The 22,417-nt window shown below is 36.5% G+C and overlaps 1 protein-coding gene across 5 annotated transcripts in view; it reads left to right on the top strand.

Moving 5' to 3' along the window:
• Nucleotides 1–22,417, top strand: part of grin2db (glutamate receptor, ionotropic, N-methyl D-aspartate 2D, b) — a 297,610-nt gene that overhangs the window by 80,462 nt on the left and 194,731 nt on the right. For 2 of the 5 annotated variants that reach the window (XM_009292142.5, XM_073925934.1), the window contains exon 1: nucleotides 3,594–3,783. The exons of the other annotated variants lie outside the window; for them this stretch is intronic. The gene's annotated coding sequence lies outside the window, so the exon portion shown is untranslated. Of the gene's footprint in view, nucleotides 1–3,593; nucleotides 3,784–22,417 lie in introns of those variants that run through there. 5 annotated transcript variants of the gene reach the window in all.

Below are 22,417 nucleotides of genomic sequence, written 5' to 3'. Positions count from 1 at the left end.
GAAACTCCAGGGCTGAAAAGGAGTCCCACTCCGGCCCTGTTAGAACTTTAAAGAACATTCATTTAAAACTTAGGTTAAAAGTTAGGTTTTGGCTTACCTTAAAAGCTATGGGCATGTCTAGAATGAAAGGGATAGTTCACCCCAAAATGTTAATTTTCTCACTATTTACTTATCCTCAAATGGTTCCAAAACTTTGAGTTTCTTTATTCTGTTGAACACAAAAGATATTTTGAAGAAACCTGAAAATGTGTAGCCTCTGAATTCCATATAAAAAGGTAAAAAAAAAAAAAAACTATTAGGTTAATGCAGGTTCAAATTACATTTAACTACTTATAGTTAGGCGCACACTGAATCTGCACATGCAGAATTCTGCAGATTTTTTGCCCATTATTAATTATTTTTATTTACTTGAGTAAATGTGTGTAAATCTATATTTATTCTGTTTTAAAGTTAATTACAGCACAGGTGTCAAACTCAGTTCCAAAAGGGCCGCAGCTCTGCACAGTTTAGTTCCAACCCTAATTAAACACACCTGATCAAACTAATTGAGTCCTTCAGGCTTGTTTGAAACCTACAGGTAAGTGTGTTGGAGCAGGGTTGGAACTGAACTGTGCAGGGCTTCGGCCCTCCAGGAATTGAGTTTGACACCCCTGAATTACAGTAATATTATTGACTAATATGAAAATGTTCATCTGATTTATATACTATGCAGTTTTTACAGTAAGATTTTCTGTCTTTTAGTAGATATATTATATGAGAGACTTGCTTTGTTTACCAAATGTGAATTTGGACTTGCATTTTAAACATTAAATAAAAGTTAAAAAGATATATATATATTTTTTTTAAATATTAAGGTTTTAGTTATGATACTCCAAAAATAATTCCACAGAAATCCACAGATTTTTACCAAAATTCTCTGCAGAAATAACAAAAAAACATCTGCAGATTCCGTCTGGCCTAGCTTATAGTGTAGTTTGACCTTAATGAAAAAAGTCTGTTCTTATTAACAATATCCAATGTAATTCACTGTTGTACTTTCTATGGCCAGTTCAGCCAAGACAATCATTTAAAATAGCAATAAAGCACTAGTTACCGCTCATCGTTTGGATGATATTTTCTAACATTGTTTGTTGTATACTCCTCCAAAGAAGGAGACAAGTACAAGCTAAGCAAATTTAGCTCAAGAGCTGGCTTCAAGGGTACTCAGTGACTTTTTAGCCACAAGTAAAGACCCATGGTGGTGCACTCTCAGAAATAAAGGTACAGGAGCTGTCACTGGGGCAGTACCTTTTCAGAGGATACATATTTGTACCTGAAGGGTCTATAATGGTACCTCAAATGTACTTTTTAGGTATATTTGGGTAATAATGTGTACCTTTTAGGTACCACTGTGGACTATTTGGGTATAAATTTGTATCTTTTAAATAGGTACTGCCAGCCTGATCTCACGAGAAAACTTAAGTATTTTACATTTTGCCAGTTTAGTGGCTAATTCGTACGAATTCGTACGAGTTCAGTCGTACGAAATGGTACGATTTTTAAAAGGAGGCGTGGCACCTGACCCCACCCCTAACCCCAACCGTCATTGGGGGATAAGCAAATCGTACTAAGTTGTACGAATTAGATCGTACGAATTCATACGAATTAGCCACTAAATGAAAAAGTTACGAATTGCCGTGAGATTGTGTTGGTACTGCCACAGTGACAGCTCCTGTACCTTTATTTCTGAGAGTGTGGGGAAGATGGAGTCTGATCTGGATGAACCGGGATGGGGAGGTGGACTTTCAGGAGTTTGTTGTGCCGGTGGCTGCTCTCACTGTGGCATGTAATGAGTTCTTTGTAGAGAGCATGAAAAATTAAATGACCTTCCATGTATTACTTCATCTGCAAGAAAATGTTTTCTATGTTTTTTATCAATGAAATTCTGTGCAGACGTGTGCGTTTAGATTCATCTGTTTGAGAAACGCTGCTTTAATCTTAATGATTATGACCAAAAAAGCAAAATTAAATTGCTGAAATGGAAATAAATACATAATGATTAAAAAGTACTAAAGCTTCTAATGAATAAAGTCATAAAGTCAGACTTAGCAGGGGAAAAGAGAGGAAGAACTATGTCCCGGTGTCCATCAAACACTGTCTGAGCTGCGATCCTGATCCCATAATGCTATTCGAAATTTATATAAACTGAAAAACACCCTTAACGTGTGGTACGGAAAAAAAAAAAAATCTGTTAAAATATAGTTTTTTAACTGTTATTGTGCAAATTTATTAGATTAAACTAATATTATTGAGGTCTACGGTTGCAGGTCTCCAACTTTCTTCAGGATATATTCTTTTGTGTTCAGCAAAAGTAAGAAACACTTAAAGGGTGAGTAAATGATGACATAACTTTCAGTTTTGGGTGAACTATTTCTGTTGGCTTCTTACAAGATGGTTTTCTGAAGCTAAGCAATCAGTCTGGAACTGCTTTTTTTTCCCTGCGACATTATTATCATTAATCAAGAGCATCTGCAAACAATGCTGAGTGTGTTGATAACGGGAGCACAAGTTCCTTGGTGCAAAAAGGCATATATCAGATGGGATCTGTGAAAAGTCAGACTTCGTACAGTAAGTTACCTGTCATCACTTCCTGCATTGAAAAACCAGTGTGCTTCGTAAAACCTCATTGCATTGTCAAGAGCCAAATAGGTGTGCTTGTGTATGTTTCATTTGACTTTAAAAGTGTCAACAGCCATTGACTTGCATGATGTGAATCGCAAAAATAACGGTTTAAACACTATTCAACTCTCTAGTGATGATAAGTCACCTTTCTCAGATGTTTTTAAGAGTGAACAAATGTAAAGGATAAATGGTATTAACTACTTTTTAAAAAAGAAAAATATATAATAAAATTAATATGTATTAACACGTCGATGCTCCACTGACACTGCAGCTTAAGCTGCTCCATCCACCGATCATTTTCCCGGCATAAGCAAGAGAAACTCATTCTGCGGAGGACGCGCGCACGCACGCACACGGTCGGTGCGTATTTTCTCGGCTGTCTTTGCAGTGTGGATACACGCGTGTCTGGTGACACGGACGGGCAGCGTGACGGACGCACACCTCTCCGTTTTGCTCGGGGAAGCAGAAGTGGCGATACGGCACCATTGATTCGCAATACGGGATGATGGGAGGGGAGAGAGAGACGCTGAGGGGGGCTGCGGGGGGCCATGCAACAGAGGACTGAGTGGCTCTAGTAAATATTTATATTGCATGATGATATGCGCGAGCGAAAGGAGGAGGTGTGTGTGAGAGCGCGCGAGTGTGTGTATGTGTGTGTGTGTGAGGTAACGAGGAGAGAGAGAGGAAGAGACCTCGAACCACCCAGTTATTAATATTATTCCACACCGCTAAGTTTAGCATTCAACACGTGTCGCTAGTGATGGAGAGAGCGCGCGCGCGAGAGAGAGGCAAGAGAGGCGCGCGCTCGCGATAGAGGGAGGTTGACGGTTGACGGTTGCTAGGTGACGAGGCGCATATACTGAATTTTAACAAAAGAGCGGAGAAACAGGGAGAGGGAGAGAGAGAGTGGGAGAGAGGAGCGCGCGCGCGAGAGAGAGAGTGAGGAGGGAGCGGGAGATTGGTGGAGAGAGAGAGAGCTCGCGAAAATTGAATACATGTAGAATATATATTTCTAGGTGTATTTTCCCCGGAGAAGCCGCAAAAAGGGTACCTCGAGAGGAATGATGTGAAGAGGATGGAGGGCCGAAAGGAGAGAGGGGGGACAGGCGCGTGAAAAACACAGTAAGTAACAGTTTAATAAATACCGCTGTGTTTCTGCACGGACTTGACTGCGTGGAGAGAGGAGACATGGCACTGACAGCGCACCGGCGGCTCCGGGTGAGGGTACTTGGATGCGCTATATGTGGAAAAGATGGATGGCACGCGATAGAGAGATGGATACGGCCGGCGCGCGCGGGGGTTTGACCCTTCTGTCATTGCTGCACGCGCGCTCATATGCCACTGCTCATAAGCCCACTTGTTCCTCAGTCAAAGGCGCACACTTCGACTTTTCTTGCACTCTCACTGCACAGATACGCGCAGAGCTTTACAGCAACACGCGAAAACGCACGCGCGCACTGTCGCACGCGCCTGGAAACGGCACTGAGACACGCGCAGTCTGCGGGCACAATTAGTGATTTTCATAAAAACAACAACTGTGAAGCAACTGAATATTGAAACGTGTTTAAAACGCCGCTTCGGTGCGGCTAATGATCGTGTCGCTGTGCCGCGCTGTCAGACTGCTCGTCTCCAGTTGTGTATGTAAACTGCGGATTTATCAATTTTACTGAGCACAGTCTCTCTTAGTGTACGTGTGTTTGATACTCTTGCAGCCTCAGTGCGTTGTGAGCTTATTTAAACCGCACAGCTTTTCATTTTCGAGTGCATTTCGTGTTTGGAATCATTTAAAGGGGAAGCCAGAGAACTGACATGTCTTAATTCAGCAAATGCTGTCATTTCTCAAAGTCTGGCCATTTGCTTTTTAACAGTTGTGTAAGAAATAGCTGAGATTTATGAGCACAGCTCATTATGTTCATTTCATATGAGCCCATCGCAGGCCCACAGTTTTCCTCCTGCGATATGAATCAAACCGTTGGCGTTTAGATGAAGTAAAATCATTTATGTGGGGCTTCTGCTTCATATTCTGTAATAAGTTTTTACTCCCTCCTTGCGCCAAACTTATTAAAGCTGTTATGAGGGAGCCTGGAGTCCTGCAGGGGGGGAAATGTGAGGTCTTAATGTCCACCAAGACAGGCCTGAGATCAGCTCTGCTGGTATAAATCATACACAGAAGACATTTGAGTACAATTACACACGTTAGTGTAACGGCATGTTGTGCAACGTGACCTTTCCTAAGTAGTGATTTGCTGTCTTCTTCACATCTTGTCAGATAGATGCATATCTTAGTAAAAAAGATAAAGATTATGACCACCACATTTATTGAACAAAGCATGTTGTGGATACCAGACACGCAAATCAGCAAGGACTACATACACACACTGCAGTACTGTAATGCGCACAGCAATGTTAATGTGTTGCCTTCAGTGTCAATATAGCTTCACTCCAGCGGTCTGTCTTACAGCTGCTTTCCAGGCTTTACTGTAGCGGGAGGGGGGTGCACTTATAAGGAAAGAAGGAGACTATGAAAGAATGAAAAGAGTGTAGATTGAAAGAAGGTGAGAGACCATAATGCACTGAAGAGCAGGATGTGGCTGAGGTGTGGATCCAGATGAAGCTGGATGGGGAGCAGAAGGAGGGAGCGAGAGGAGGAAACGAAGGAGAGGAAGAAAGCGAGGAGAGGAATTGAATATCTGAGAGGGAACATGGTTGGAGGGCTCAGACAGCGAGATGAGAGCTGCTTGAATCAACGTTTGCATTTCTCTTGTGTTTCAGCACATTGATTCTGTATCTTCTCCTTTACCTTTGCTCTCTATCCTCTCTATCGTTCTCTCCCTTGGGCTTTGAGACTCTAGAGTATTGCTGCTTTTTTTAACATCTCCCTTTCCCCCCTGCTGAATCTCTCTCTGTATTAGTCTCTTCATCTGATTACTTCCCTCTATCTCCTTTTTTTTGGTTAGTGTAGCAGAGTTGATGAGTCCAGCATACCCCAAACTGCATCCAACTCCCCTCTCAGTATCCCCCCGTTCACTTAAATGTGACTAATTAAGGTAAAGCTCGTTAACACAGAACATCAATTAGTCTTTAACGAGATCATAGGCTGGTGTTTGAAAGAGATTACATTGCTCCCTTTTCCCTCAGCTCCCCAGCGGTTAGACTGGCTTGCTATTGATAAAGGCCACGCTCATTTACATTGGACCTCAGAAGCAGTTTGGGTGCTCGGGGTCAGATGGAGAAACAGGAGACTCTGGTTGCTCAGACATTCAGACCTAAATTCGAAACAGCCCACCCTGTCTCACAGAGAGAGAGAACTGTTACTGCTTTGGGAGCCGTTTTATAAAAACGTGGGATGCTTGGATGGCTGGCGGAATGAGAAAGTCTAGAGGTTGATTTTAATTTAAATTGTTTTCAATGATTTGTGGTGTATAAGGCAAAACAAAAAGTTTAGTAAATCTTTATTATGATATAAAGTCAAATCTTTGAGATGTATTGTCAAAATTGTAACACAAATCATAACAGAGATAAAAAATGATGGTAATCCATAAACTGAGATACTAAGTTGCTATAGGTAAAGTTAAAATTGATAGATTAAAATTAAGATTAAAGACCAAATTAGTACACCGAAAAAATGACAAGACCCAAAGTGTAAGAAAAGTTAAGATGAGTTTCCATTCTCTGTTTAACGCAAAAGAAGATATTTTGAAGAATGTTGCAAACCTGTAACCATTAACTTCTATAGTATTTGTTTTTTTTAATAAGGATGTCAATAGTTACAGGGATGCAACATTCCTCAACTCATAAATGTTTGGACCCACTTGAGGGTGAGTAAATGGTGAACTATGTGAACTATGTATTAGGACTAGTAGTCCAGTTTTGCAGTGCCTTTGGTTGCAGGAGTGTATTTCCAATTCACCCCGCTGACAAACTTTGATTTGAAGCAAAAAAAAAAAAAAAAAGAAGAGAGTAAAACTATGTGATTGTCAAAATCTAAATGAAAATTAAAGATGTTTCCATTTTCTGTGGAACACAAAAAAATAAATAAAAAAAATAAAATAAAATAATAATTGGAGGAATGTTGCAAAGCTGTAACCATTGACTTCAGTAGTATTTGTTTTTTCCTATGGAAGTCAATGGTTACAAGTTTCTAACATTCTTTAAAAAAAAAAACTTATTTTTAAGTTCAACAGAAAATGAAAACTCAAAAGTTTGGACCCTTTTGAGGGTGCATAAATGTTGAGTAAATTTTACATTTTTGGGTGAACTATCCATTTATTATGTCTAGTAGTCCAGTTTTGCAGTGCCTTTGGTTGCATGAGTGTATTTGCAATTCACCCCCCCCCCCCCCCCCCCCCCATTTATTTTCTACACACCAGGAATTATAGCAGCGCGACAACCTTTGTTGTGAAGATGAGTTTACATTTTCTGTTGAACACAAAAGAAGACATTTTGAAGAATGTTGCAAACCTGTAACCATCAACTTCAATAGTATTTGTTTTTCTTACCAAGGATGTCAATGGTTACATGTTTCTAACATTTTTCAAAATAACTTATTTTGTGTTCAACAGAAAAGGCAAACTTATAAAAGTTTGGACCCACTTAAGGTTGAGTAAGTGGTGAACTATTCATTTAATAAGCTTACAAGTCCAGTTTCGCAGTGACTTTATTTTCATATGTGTATTTCTAATTATTTTTCCTCCCAACTTTTTTTTTAAAAGCCAGGAATTATACCAAACTTTGATTTGAAGCAAAGAAATAAATAAAATGATGAGACCAAAAAAATGTGAGATAGTCGAAATCTAAATGTAAAGGGAAGACTGTCAGATGATTGTCTTAACGAAATGTCGATAAACTGTCACATTTTTAGCAGTCCAATTTTGGAATGTACAAAAAGTAAAAACTGCTACACATTAAGTAATGTATATTTAAAAAAATAATAAAAAATGATAATAAATATTGACGTGAGAAAATTATAAATATGTGGTTATAACGAAGTTATTGTCAGATACTAAGTTATAAGATTAATTAAAACTAATAATATTTATAAAAAAAGTCATAATTGAAAAAAAATTACTATGTTTATGAAAGTAAAATTAAAAATTTTAAAACACAAAATATATGTCAAATAAGGTTGAAAAATTCAAATTGTGATATAGTCACAATTCAGACATATAAAGTAGGAATGTCCAGATACTGCATACATATATATATATATATATATATATATATATATATATATATACTGTATATTTTCATTTTGTTTCAACACATCTATAGTTATGCGTTGGCACAGAGTTAGACCTTTCTTGAATTCACACAGAAACAGCAATGTGTGCGGCATGACATCACTTTGTTGCAGAGACGCTATCGGTTAAACGTTGGCGAAGTAGAACACGGAATCAGCTTGCAGCGGAAAGCACGAGTGTTGCTGCGTCCCAATTCATATACTATCTGTCCTAAATAATATTTGAAAGTAGAATTAGTGTCCCAAATTGTAGTATGTGTTGAAAAGAGTATGCCAAAGGTTCCCGGATGGTTTACTGTTTCCGGTCAAAAAGAACCATCCATACTCTAATATTGCTCACAGTACATTGCGTGTTGGATGTGAATTCGATCAGAACTACAAACACAAGTGAAGTGTAAATGAACTATACGCATGATAGACATGCGAGACCAACCATCAAGTAGAGAGGCTTTGGTAAAGATGTTTGTAAGACTGTTAATTAATATCTAACCCACTGGAGAATATTTAAATTGCGTCGTTTGTGTTGTACTGTTTGTTAACAGAGATGTTGAAATAAGGTGAATTAAATAAAAGATAAAGAACATCCTGAATCATTTTTTTTCACTCTTCTTTTTTCTTTTTTTTTAATGTATAATATAAGTATCGGATCAGGTAGATACTCTAAATCAGTGGTACTCAAACTTTTTGCATCAAGTACCACCTCAGAAAAAAAATCTCTCTCCAAGTACCACCTAAATTAGCAGTATTGAAATTCAGTAGTGTAGTAGGCCCAGTAAAGCAGCTACAACTCTGCACAGTTAAAAAAAATGTGGCAGATTACCTCAGAAATATAGGCTAAATGTCATATATGGCATATTGAATACATCATTTTTGATACATTTTGAAATGTATTTAGCATGTACATGACATATTTCATTCCTCCACGTACCACTAGAAGGAAGCCCACGTACCACTAGCGGTACACGTACCACAGTTTGAGAACCACTGCTCTAAATCAAATGACTCGGACAGGATCAGGACATGCCTAATATAAAGTCTAAACGGACATTAATAGAAAAAAAACATATTGCATAAAATGTAATTATGAACAAAACATCAAATGTATGAGGTGTATTCATATATAAGGTAAATGTAAAAGAAAATATATTCGTTAAAGCCACAATGCTGACATAAATAGAAATGATGACAGTCATACAGTAAAGCAGAAGATAGAAATTGACATAGACATAAAATTCATAGATGTCAATTATAACAAAATGTGGACATTTTATTAAATATTTTCCATTATTATAATTATGAATTTTGTTCTCATTTTTAATTCATTATTTTTAAATAATCTTTTTTTATTTGACTGAAATGTGGTTCACTTGATTGTCATGTTTTTAGATTACTGTTTCACGTAAGATGCTGCAATATGCAAGAAAAAAAAAAAGAAAAAGAAAAGACCGAAAACTATTTGGAATGCATAAAGCTCTCCTTGTAAATGCTACCTTACAGTGTTACAAAGCGGAGGCCAAGTGCTAGTTAAGAAGCGATGGAAGAACAAGGATGAGAAGGAGAAAAAAAAGGATGAGAGTGTTTCTATGATCCATTGTAGCGATGAAGTAGCTCTGAAAATGTTTCTTTTTATAACAAGAAGCCGGAAATGTTAGCATATTAAAAGAGGAAACATTAACACAGAAAGTGTAGCACTCAGCGGCATCCTGTTCTAATCAGCCATGAGTTTCCACAGGAAGCCGAGTCCTCCTTTTCACCCATCTCCACGGTTACCGTAACCACGGATATTTCTCTCCAACTAAAACTGCGGTCCTGTACAGTGTCCACGGAAAATCCCTGCAAGACTTCCCTCGCCTCCACGCTCACCTGACAGTTAAACGACACTCCGCAGGCTCTCCTTCCATTCATCGCCGATTTCCAATCAAAGACGAGTCCATAAAACGCTATTGACAGATGCAAACTAACAATGGCTGGGAATCAAACAAGTGAGGCCGTGCTTTCCCTCGGGGAGGTTTCTGGTGATAAGACAGGTATTGTGCTGCTGTTTCTGTGAAGTGGAGAGGTGCAGGGATGGTGTACAGCAGCTGTTGGATGAAACGAGATGAGATTCAGGGCCAGTGAAATGACACGGATAATGGTGGACCAGACTGAGGAGACATTTTGGGCTGTATGTATTCAAGGTGCTGATTGATCATACTGACAGTATGTTAATGGAGAAAAAGGAGGACAAGAAAGACGCCGAGCTTTTACCCGACGCGTCGCAGTATTGCGGGATTACTTTTGGTTTAGATCAAAGCAAAAGCCCAAATGGTTGTTTGATAACTTTTAGTTTCACTGATGCTTTCATATGGAGCATATACATATTGATGCAGTTTCCTATTTGTTTTGTTAGCTTAAAGGGATAGTTCACGCAAAAACTGAAAAGTTTAATATTATTTACTCACCCTTTAATTGTCACAAACCTGTTTGAGGTTGTGTTCACATGTAAACAGGCATTTTTTTCCATATGTAAGCTCAATATTATTTCCACATTATTAAAAAAAATTCTCCTCACACATGACAATGCAAAAATGCACTGAGCTGTAAAAATATCTGGGTTCCACACAATTCCTTTATCAGGGAGTCCGCTGAGTCCTAAAGTCTTAAACCCCCTTTTCAAGATTTAAGATAAATCTATTGTGTCTCCAGAATGTGTTTGTGAAGTTTCAGTGCAAAACACCCATCAGATTATTTATTATACCTTTCATAACGTTAGCATAATCTGCTTTAAACACTGTGTAGCTGTTTTTGTTGCCTGTTCCTTTAATGCTAGTTCTCCCTTCCCACCGTTCCCACGTGCTTGTCAGAGTGTACCTTAATCTCCAGCTGCATCAGATAAACAGCACAGTGACAGATATGAAGGAAGCAGATCTCATGTAATGTTTGTGAGAGTTAACTTTGCACGGCAAAAGTGACAGGATACAGGATAATATCCCCTGCTGTATGGATATCCGTTATGTTAATGTACAAAATAAACCTGATTTAACGTCCACAAACCTGGATTGAAGCGTCTTCTTTTATAATTGTTCTGACTTGCGGCTGTGGTGATAAAGACGGTAAAGTGCACTGTTTTAAAAACATCTTAAACTTGTAAAACTCATTCTTGATCCCATTTGATGATGAATGATAATCACAGAGAGCAGAACAGATCTTTTAATCCCAGTTGCTTTGCACACATCCTGTCTTGATTATATGATTATATGTTTACTACAGAGACATGTTAATAAGTGGCTATCAATCAATTTGGTGGGCGGGGAAGCCACACTTGTACATCACGTTGGAGTAGCCCTCAAAATGGGAGACTTTGGATCCTATTTTAACACCAGAAAAAAGAAAAAAAAAAGGTCTTTATATCACTCCAATATGACTGTGGACACAATATACCTACAAACACGTCTGTCCAAACAGCTTCTAAATGTTGATTTTTTTATCAGAAATGCCCTTTAAAATGTCTTGAATTTAAAAAACTAAATTTTAGGCCTTAAAAATTGTGTTTTAGATCTTAAATCATTTTAAACAGGTCTTAATTTGTGCTTTGTCCAAGTACAGCTATACTCACTTGGGCCGTCAACAATCCAATAACCAGTAAAACCTTATTTTTTATATTTAGTTTTTTTTCATTGCAAACAGGTATACTTTACAAGAGCTGTTAGACATTTTTACAGCAAATTCCACAAATTAAATTCCCTAATCAGGAAAAAAAAGCTAAAAACAATTATACAATAATACCAGGCCATTCTAAAAATCTTAACCCTGCATAAGTCTAAAATTTCATTTTTATTAATCTTACAATGGTCTTAAAAGTCTTGACTTAATGAAACTTGCAGAAACCCTGTTTATGTTGTTCAATCCACTTACATTTTAAAACTGTTAGTATATTGAACATAAAACAATTAAATTGTTCCAAAAAACATCGTAAATTGTGTTGATTCAGCTCATTTTTAAAAGTAAAAGTAGTTTGAGCAAGCAGAAAAAATTGTGTGAAGCTAGTACATACTGAGTTCATACCAAATGCAGAATTGAGTATTTGAGCCAATGTTACATGCAAAGTCAATGCTTATGTGTGAATAGAGGTGAATTTCCATCATGTTCCGCAAACAAACTCACAGAATTTGCCTCAGTCACATCTACAACGATTGGAGTCACCATTGACTTCAGTAGTATTTTTTTTTCTTACTATGGATGGTTACAGGTTTCTAACATTCGGGGGTGAGGACATTTTTATTTTTGGGTGAAGCATTTCTTTAAATTACCTAGTAGTCCAGTTTTGCAGTGAATTTGGTTGCAGAAGTGCATTTGTAATATTTTTTTTTCCCATTGGGATTTTAATAAGCCAGGAATTATAGCAGCGTGACAAACTTGAAAAGAGTAAGATTTAAGTAAGTCAAGAGCAGTTACGTCATTTGCAGTGCTTTACGGAGTGAACGGGTGCAAACGTGTTCTTGTGGGTCGATTGGCTTGTCGTGATTCTCTGATTGGTAAAGATGTCATTGCAATCATGGGTAACTTAGGCGGCGATTTATGCTTATTCTGGTTGCTGCTTTAGCTTCCATAAGCTTTCATCAGCTTCCCAGCCCTTCCCCCCTTGTACACATGCAAAGACACACAGGCATCTTATTTAATATTTTTTCTTTAAAAGAAACCCTATGCTTACATTTATTGATTTAGAGGGCTTTTTTATTGAAAGTTATTCACAGTTGAGGGTAAAGGAATCACTTAAAATCACCAGAGATCAGCAATATACGTATATAGTATGCATATATATTTTTATAGATACAATACTTACACATATACATACATAATAATTCCTTACATTTATAGTGCTTTTCTGGACACATATAAAGCACTTTACACATTTTTGGGGGGAATCTTCTCATCCACCACCAGACGGCAGCCATATTTCGCCAGACCGCACACCACACACCAGTTGATTGGTGTAGAGAAGACAGAGTGATGAATTCAATTATGATATGGGGATGGTTAGGAGGCCATGATTGACAGAGGCCAGTGGGCAAATATGGCCAGGATGCCGAGGTTAAACCCCTACTCCTTTTCAAAGCATATCCTGTGGGATTTTTATTGACCACAGAGAGTCAGGACCTCAGTTTAACATCTCATCCAGAAGACGGTGCTCACTGAGCAGTATAGAGTCCCCATCAATATACTGGGGCATTAGGACCCACACAGACCACAAGTTGAGCACCCCTGCTTCTCTTACACCACTTCCGGCAGCAATCTAGCTTTCCCATGTGGTCTCCCATCCAGGTACTGACCAGGTGGAACCCTGCTTAGCATCAGGGGACAACCATGTGAGAGTTGCAGAGAGCTAGCTGTCAGTAAAGCCTTTGTCAAGCCCTCTCACCTGTGTGAAGTATACTCACAATTGCACAATGTTTTCCAGGAAATATAGAGGGTTAATAAGAAAGTGTCTGGTGCATATGGAGGAGGAAATAGTACCTCCTTCAGGTGGTTTGTCAGCACATCATGATTTTGCCAAGTATGTAGCATATATGTTGATCATGGATCATTTTTGTTTGAAAAAAAAAAAATCCATACCTATTGTCTAGAGGGGAATGATAGTTGGATAACAAGTATGTAGAAGTGTATAAACCTACCCATAAACCTTAACATAAACGGTAAATGTATCCCTCAGTTCTGATTGGCTGATTGGAATGTTGTTTTAGAATCAACATATATGTTGATTTTGAAACATGTCTTACTTGGTGAAATCAGATTGGTGGGTTTGTCAAGCCCACTCACCATGAAGCACACCCAGAATGCATAATGTTTTCCAGAATCATGGAGGGTTTATAAGAAAGTGTCAGATGCTAAGTTCTGTCACTTTCTTAAAATTTTCATTGAACTAATAAAGATTAATGTTAGCTAGCACTCAATTTTAGGGATTAACACCTACCTAGCTTTAAATAGTAACAATTCTTGACTCCAGTAAGCTACAAACACAAATGAGGTAACATTGGAAAGAAGACACTTTGGGCTTTACTGTGGTAAATATTATAAAAGGTATACATTATGAAGTCATGAGAAAAACAATTGTATTGTGTTCATTGTTTATTTTTCCATACACAAACACAGGAAACCATTAATGTAAAAATAAGATTTCTGCAAAAGGTTTTCTGAGACTAAACCAGTGTCCTTCTCTCCCTCACAGTCAGATGCACTCTCAAAAATGACCATTCCTTACTAGAACAGTAACTGTTGCTGAATAATTTAGTCTACATTCACAGTTCATGTTTAAAAAGAAGACACTTTGGGAGACACTAGAGTTTATAATGCTTAAAATAAAAAAAGGTTATCAATGCTTAAGTAATGTAAAAAAAAAAAAAAAAAGGCACTGCACTAAACATTTGATCATTTCTTAAACAAATACATGAAATTAGTCCTGGAGGAATACAGAGAAGGAATAGATCAAAAGCTACACATCCTTTGTGTATATGTTTTGAATTTGATGCCAATATCATGAAAATGAAATTTCTGGAAAAACAAAAAATCTGATAAAACCTGATTGCATTAGGGTGAACAGAATTGTGGCAGATTTTCGATTCTTAACATGCAGATCAAAATTAGATTTTTATTCCACACAATTACTATTGTGTAATAGTTTTGTGTGTAATGTTCTGCAATATTGGGATTTACCTGTGTTATATGTTTATATTATGGTGAAGATTTTTAGGATTACTATTTTAGAAAAATTAGAACTTTTTATTTAGACAACCTATGATCACAATACAATGTCTTCTAAATCAGTGGTTCTCAAACGTTTTTCATCAAGTACCATCGCAGAAAAAAGTTGTCCTTGCAAGTACCACCATAATGAGTAGTATTGAAATACAGTAGTGTATTAGGTCCAGTAAAGCAGCTAAAGCTCTGTACAGTTCAAAAACGAGGCATATTAGTTCCCAATATTAAGAACATTTAAATTAAAATGTGCTTATAAAAGTTAAAAATGGTAGGTTACTGTTCTTAAAAAGCAAAAAAAAAAAGAGAAAAAAATCCATGTTTATCAGTACCTGGAAATGTTTCCTGGACCTCATAAATATAGGCGTTATGTCATCATATTCATATATAAATCATTTTTGATAATTCATTTAAATATATGTAGCATAAACATATGACATATTTGATTCATCCGCGTACCACTAGAAGGAAGCCCACATACCACTAGTGGTACATGTACCACAGTTTGAGAACCACTGTTCTAAATGGAATGCAAAAAACCTTATAATTCCAATTTATATGTGGTCAATATTGTCTCTATAGTTTCAATCCTCTTTTGTTTATCTTCCAGGCTTTATTTTTTTGAAATGTGACAAAAAGAAATGCAGATAATGTCAGTTAGGCATAGATAGTTTGTTTGAAGTACTTATTCAGAGTGTTCACCTTCAGTCCAGTTGTGTGAGAGTGAAGGAGAGATGAAAAAAGAGAGAGGGAGCGATTGTAAGGGTAATCAAGCATGTGATGCACAGGTGTGTATGTTGGTGTGTCAGTAATCTAATATAGCTCCAGGCCTATGTGAACAGTGCTGCTACATCCAAAACTGTATCCGTGATTCACCATCTGAGTCTAACAACTGTTCGCCCGCCGCGTAATTTAAATCTCATGAATTATTGATATCTTTATTATGGAATGTGGTTTTAGGATCTGGCTATTCCTATTTTGAGTATGTTTACCTATCCTGTTTATTCTATCTGTGTGTGTGTGTTTAGGAACGCTGACTTCGTTTATAGTTTTTAAATATCTATAGATACACTGTCTGGATGATTGAGGAGAGGAGGCTGTTCTTGTGTTATTACAGTCATAATTTGCTGGTTAACTCACAGCATGGTGTGCTGAGCACGAGAGAAACTGTCTCATTGGGCAACAACTGTCATCAGTTTCAAAGAAATAGGACAACGCAAGGCTGCATTTATGAAATGATGCATTAATTTAAAGTCTGTGCTACTTTGACACTGAGCATTTTTTTGCTTAGTTGCCTAAGCGAAGTTTTCCCAACAACTTTCATTAGAACTACAGGAATCATGAGCTCCCCCCCATCGCTTTGTCAAACACCTCTCTCTATCTCTCTCTCCCTCTCTCTCACCATCTCTTTCTTCTTACCGCACATGGTAATTAGGAACAACTGCACAAAAGCTACCTAGAGAGATTACCTTGAGTCTAATATACATACTAATAGCATAGTACTTTACATGCTTAATAAGCCCATTTGATGAGCTCAAAACAATCTTCAATTAAAAAAAAAGCTGTGAGGGGATGAGCGTCGCCTCATTTAAGATTCTGACCAGCCTTAAGATTGAGTCAGAAGTCTCTGACAGAATTTCATTTCTAATATAGTAACACTTTACAATGATGATCTTTAGTTTAATGTTACTTAAAAGGATAGTTCACGCAAAAATGAAAAAATTGCCATGATTTATTCACCCTTCACATTTTTTCTGTTGAACACGAAAGAAGATATTTAGAAAAATGCTGGTTTCTGCCAGTCATTGATTGCCATAGTTTTTTACTATAAATGTCAAGGGGTCAATCAGCGTTCTTGAAAGTGTCTTCTTATGTGTTTAACAGACAACACAGGCTCATTATGAAAACGTATCTCAGTATACGTTTCTTTAGAGCGTGAATTAAGAAGCCAGTGCTCTGTATAGCTGCATTTCATCTTTAAAACGAATGCCATGGCGTGGTAAGATGCCGCAGACAGATTACATTTATTTTCGCATTACCAGCTAACCTCTTACCTCAGTGTGGACGGTATTTCCACTGTTACCAGTTTGCTCAGTAGCTCACCATGTACGTCAGTGGACTTGAGACGAAGAGAGGAGTTGACTGTGGCAACGGGGTTCGAGTCTGGCGAAGAATGGTTCCAGAAAGCAGGTTAAACAAACAAAAGGCAAACAATAAAATAAACAAGTAAACAACAGGGCGAGAACGTGGTAAGATCTGAATATGTGGGGAAAATCTTGCGAGGGCTTTTCTTTTCCTGGATTGCTTTTGAAAACACTGTAGATTGGGTTTTGGGGTGGAGGTGAATGGAGAGATCGGTCGGTTGGTTCAGTTAGTAGACAGTCAGTCGACAGTGGCATCTAGTGGATTTATGTGAAAACAGCAGGCATGAATGGCAGTTGCAAGAGAAATTTGAAGTATGAAAATGTGTACGCATCGGCCTCTGGTAGATTCGAGAAAACAAAAACAGCAAAAAAAATGTACCCCCTGGGACATATTGCGCAATCTCCAGAAATGCATACAGGGCTACATATAAATAATGAGCTTGGGCTGTTAAGAAAAGAAAGAAATTCATATATGTTTTGAATAAGTGCAGGGTGAGTAAATAATGGCAGAACTGTCCCTTTAATACATACACTAAGACGATCAAACAATAAACAATACATGTATTTAAGTACAGAATATAGTGGTGCATTGATAGTTCATGTTAACTCACGGTGCATTAGCTAATGTTAATTAAATGTGCTGCAAATATTGTTCATTATTAGTTAATGTTCGTAAATACATTAAAGGTTCACAAAACCCTGGAGTATTTTTTTGAGATTTTAACAGATTTGTGTGTGTTGAGGATCAGTTAAGACAATGTTAGCACCTGTTAGCTGTAATTGTGGGGAAAACTGTATCATTTTGATCTTTTGTCAGCTAATTTCAGCTTCCGGGTTTAAAATGATTTTTGGGGCGGGATCAAAATCGGCAACGTAGCGCAGAACTGCAAGTGCAAACATGATGCGTTGGTTTCTCATTCTTATTCATAGCTGAGGTTTCTTATCCTATGAGAAGAGCCGGCTTCTTAATTATTCATGACCGTGCATGCTTTCCGAAGGCAAAGCAGACCTGCCAGTGCCAAACTGTGAGATCCTACGTTGATGATAGGTCATACCGCGTCCACAGACCCACGGCATACAGTATTTAGCTGTTCATGAAGGGTTGTATGTGTTTGTTTCCATGATCCACAAGGTTTGTTGCATGTTTTCCTCGCGATGCTGTCAGGGCTGATACAGCAAAGCTGTGTGTGTGCTGCAAGCATTTTTGTCGGGAAAGCAGTACGACAATTGAAGAATGACAGACGTTGTCTTTTATCAGGAGTTCGTTTACATTTAGACACATTGCCGTGCTGCTGTGTTCACCTAAATTCTCCAGATTACTAACAGAGCTAATGGACAAAATAGACAGGGCAGGAGACCTGCTGCACTGAGTCTGCATTTAGACCCTGAGATTAAGGGGAAAGTCCTCATTTATAGTGTTTATATGAACACGATTATCTTTATAATGATATAACGGTAACACTTTACAATAAAGTTCATTAGTTAATGCATTTACTAACATGAACTAATCATGAACAACACATGTACAGCATTTATTAATCATAATTGAACATTTACAAATGCATTATTAACGTCTAAGTCCATGCTTGTTAACATTAGTTAATACACCATGAGTTAACATGAACTAACAATGAACTAATGTATTTTCATTAACTAACGTTAACTAACATGAACAAATACGGTAGAAAATGTATTGTTCATTGTTTGTTCATGTTAATAAATGCAATAATTAACATTAAATAATGAACCTTATTGTAAAGTGTGACCGATATAACAAATTGTGGTTATGTCTATATGAAATTACAAATAACAAATGTAGCAGGACATTAATTTCCGGTTTATTCTTTACATTGTAACTTTGCAAACTATAAAATCATGCGACTCCTCGCGGTTTGTGTCTCATTTTGTGAGCTGACTGACAACAGTTGTTCGCTCCCCTCCTTCTCCCCTGCTCTGCTGGCCACGCCCATTCCTGTCCTTTGCTCGCGGAGCTCCACGCCCATTATCATACAGCTTTTGAAAAAATCTGAGGTAGACTTGAACCGAAAGTTGGGGGTGTCATGGCCCTTTAAGTAAGGCTAACTAATGAAACGCTATTATGAAGTGTGACCCAAATATGCTTTCAGATGCTGTTGCCTTTAAATAGAAATCTCAGCCAAAAATCTGAATCCCAAATGTTGCTGCAAACCCAAAAGAGTTTAGGCAATCTATTAAACTTATTCATTTTTATGATCGATTGATTGATTCTCAAGGAATTTCAGTTCTTGTGCTGCAATTCTATAAAGCTTTATTTTTTTTTTTTAAAGGCATATACTGTACAACTAAATATATGTCAAGTAGTTTAATCCACTTACTCAATCTGAAAAGACACTTTCGGTAACACTTTATAATAACTACACACTATAAATCATTATTAAGCATTAGCAAATAGTGAATTCATTATCCGTTAAGCATTAACTCTACATTAATAAACGTTAGTAAGCAGTTAATAACTGCAGCTACAAATACTGTATTCTTTACTTATAACCACATTTAAAATGTGCTTAATAATTGTATTTTCATACTTAGTTAATGATTTATTTTTCATTACTAAATTAAGTATCGCATTACTTACAAACCAGTTGTATTTAAGAGTAGTTGAGGGTTTTAGGATCATTCAGAATGAGTTAGTAAATGAATAATAAACTATTGAAATCAACGTTTATACAGTATGTCTTATTATTCAGGCATATACTAATAGTTAACTAATATGTTAATGAATGCTTTATTAACTCAACTTCATGCAGTTTTGTGACCTAATCTAAAGTGAGGACTATTCATGCTTTATAAATCCCTTATAAATGACAAATTAAGGCTTAGAATCAAATGAACTATAATCTTTGCAATCTTTTCTAAAATGTAAAAGTACTGTAAAGTTTAAACATTGCTGAATAACAGGAGTGTCAAAATACAACAAAACTAGATAAAACACCAATATAATAATTTAACAATATAATAAGATGCAATGTTTAAACTCTACAGGCATTTTATTTTAGATCAGGATGCAAAGATTTATTTTTTATTTGAAGTACAGTTTCATTTGTGTATCTTTAACTGAAAAGGAATGAATAATGTCATTTTTCCTGTTTAGAATTTAACTGAGCCTTTGTCATTTATAAAGGATTTATAAAGCATGAATAGTCCTCACTTTAGATTAGGTCACAAAATTAGGTGAAGTTGAGTTAATAAAGCATTTATTAACATACATAGTAACCATTAATATATGCCTGAATAATAAGACATAAACGTTAATTTCAATAGTTTATTAATCATTTACTAACTCATTCTGAATGATTCTAAAAACCCTCAACTACTCTTAAATACAACTGGTTTGTAAATAATTCGATATTTAATTTAGTAATGAAAAATAAATCCTTTACTAAGTATGAAAATACAATTATATTAAGCACATTTTAAATGTGGTTATAAGTCAAGAAAACAGCATTTGTAGCTGCAGTTATAAACTGCTTACTAACGTTTATTAATGTAGAGTTAATGCTTAACGGATAATGAATTCACTATTTGCTAATGCTTAATAAATGATTTATAGTGTGTAGTTAATATAAAGTGTTACCACACTTTCTTGTAATTTCTCTTAAAACATGAGTGTCATGCATTTAACTATATTTGCAATTGCCCGTTTGTGATGTAAATTGGCAGTTTAGGATATTTAAATATATTAAGTGGATAGTTCTCTCCAAAAATGAACATTTGCTGTTAATTTACTCACCCTCAGGCCATACAAGATGTAGGTAGAGATGTAGACTTTTTTTCTTCAGCAGAATATTTTTCAGATGTTGGAAGACTTTTGTGGTCTTTAGTCAACAGTTAAACAAAACATATACAGACAAAACAAAAGTAATATACAGCATGTCCTGACATTATCTATCAATTATCAATCTGCGCAAGAAACTGATCTGATCTTTACTTTATATTATTATTACCTTTAAACCACAGCCTCAGCAGACAGTATACTAAATGTATTCACATTCGTTTGGATCAACTTTTAAGGCATTTATAAACAGATAAGCGTATAATGTGTGGTATTATTCATTAAACTGGGTACTTGTTTGTGCTTCTGCTAGATGCTGCACACACATACTTGTAAATATGCTTTACAGGGACTTTCCATAAGCCTAATGTTTTTAAACTGTAAATCTGCTTTTCATATGGCCTTGCCCTGCCCTTACCCCTAAACCCATGCCTCAAAGAAAACCTGTGGCAAATTTGTAATGTGAAAAGACCCTGTTAAGTATGAGTTTTAAGCATTTTGAATGACCAGGGACAACAGATGTGTCCATGTAAACCACCTTAATAGACTACCACTAGGTCATCTATGGCATTATGGAACTTTATGTCCTTGTAAACCACATTAACCTGTCCACACATGTTTAAAAAGTATGTAAAGGTGTATTTTTCTTTTGACAGTGTATTTGTTTGGACAAACAGTACTTGTTTGAAGGCTTATGTTGGTATTAAATTCTCTTGTGATTAATTGCTGAGGCTTTCATCACAATATAAGGTATTGTCATGATATTGACCTAAGCTGCCAAAAATATTACTTTAACGGATATAATATCTCAAAAGTACTTGGTGTTCAGAGTACAGTAAATAAATATTTGGCAAATTAAATTGAAAAGGATGATAAAGTACATTAAGTAAGACTTAAAGATAAAGTCTCATCAGTAAATGTTAGTAAATAGATTATAATTAACAGTGAAAAAAGCCAAATTATAGTTATGATAAAGTTTAAAAAATTCAGCTGAACTTTAATTAAAATTTTTATGCTTAGAAATTAGCATAGTCTAAGATTAATGAGTTTTTTTTTACTTAATTAACTTCTCAATAAATGAAGCCTTACTATACAGAAATTAATGAACTAAAAAAGACTATAAATATTCTGGGAATTTTCAATGTCGTAGGCCAGATTAACGTAAAAATGTTAATGTTTGAAAATAAATTCAGAGTCATTTAATGCTGTGATGAACAACCATTTTTAACACAACAATCTAAATATTCTTAAAATCATTCTAAAAACTTTAAGCAACCAATTATGATTCCACTTTATATGAAGTGGCTTTAAAATAGATATAATGTACTTGCTGTGGTCATAATACACTCACCGGCCACTTTATTAGGTACACTAGTACCAGGTTGGACCCCTTCTGCCTAAAGAACTGCCTCAATCCTTTGTGGCATAAATTCAACAGGGTACTGGAAATATTCCTTAGAGATTTTGGTTCATGTTGACATGATAGCATCACGCAGTTTCTGCAGATTTGTTGGCTGCCCATCCATGAAGCGAATCTCCCATTCCACCACTACTTAAAGGTGCTCTATTGGATTGGGTTCTGGTGACTGTGGTGGCCGTTTGAGTTCAGTGAACTCATTGTTATGTTCAAGAAACCAGTTTAAAATCATTCATGATTTATGACATGATGCGTTATCCTGCTGAAAGTAGCCATCAGTAGATGGGTACACTGGTCATAAAGGGATGGACATGGTCAGCAACTGTACTCAGGCTGTGGCGTTAAGACAATGCTCAATTGGAACTAATAGGCCAAAAGTATGTAAAGAATATCCCCCAATCCATTACACCACC

Source organism: Danio rerio, chromosome 16 (assembly GCF_049306965.1).
Source record: "Danio rerio strain Tuebingen ecotype United States chromosome 16, GRCz12tu, whole genome shotgun sequence".
Taxonomy (NCBI): domain Eukaryota; kingdom Metazoa; phylum Chordata; class Actinopteri; order Cypriniformes; family Danionidae; genus Danio; species Danio rerio.
This window is presented reverse-complemented; position numbering and strand designations above follow the sequence as displayed.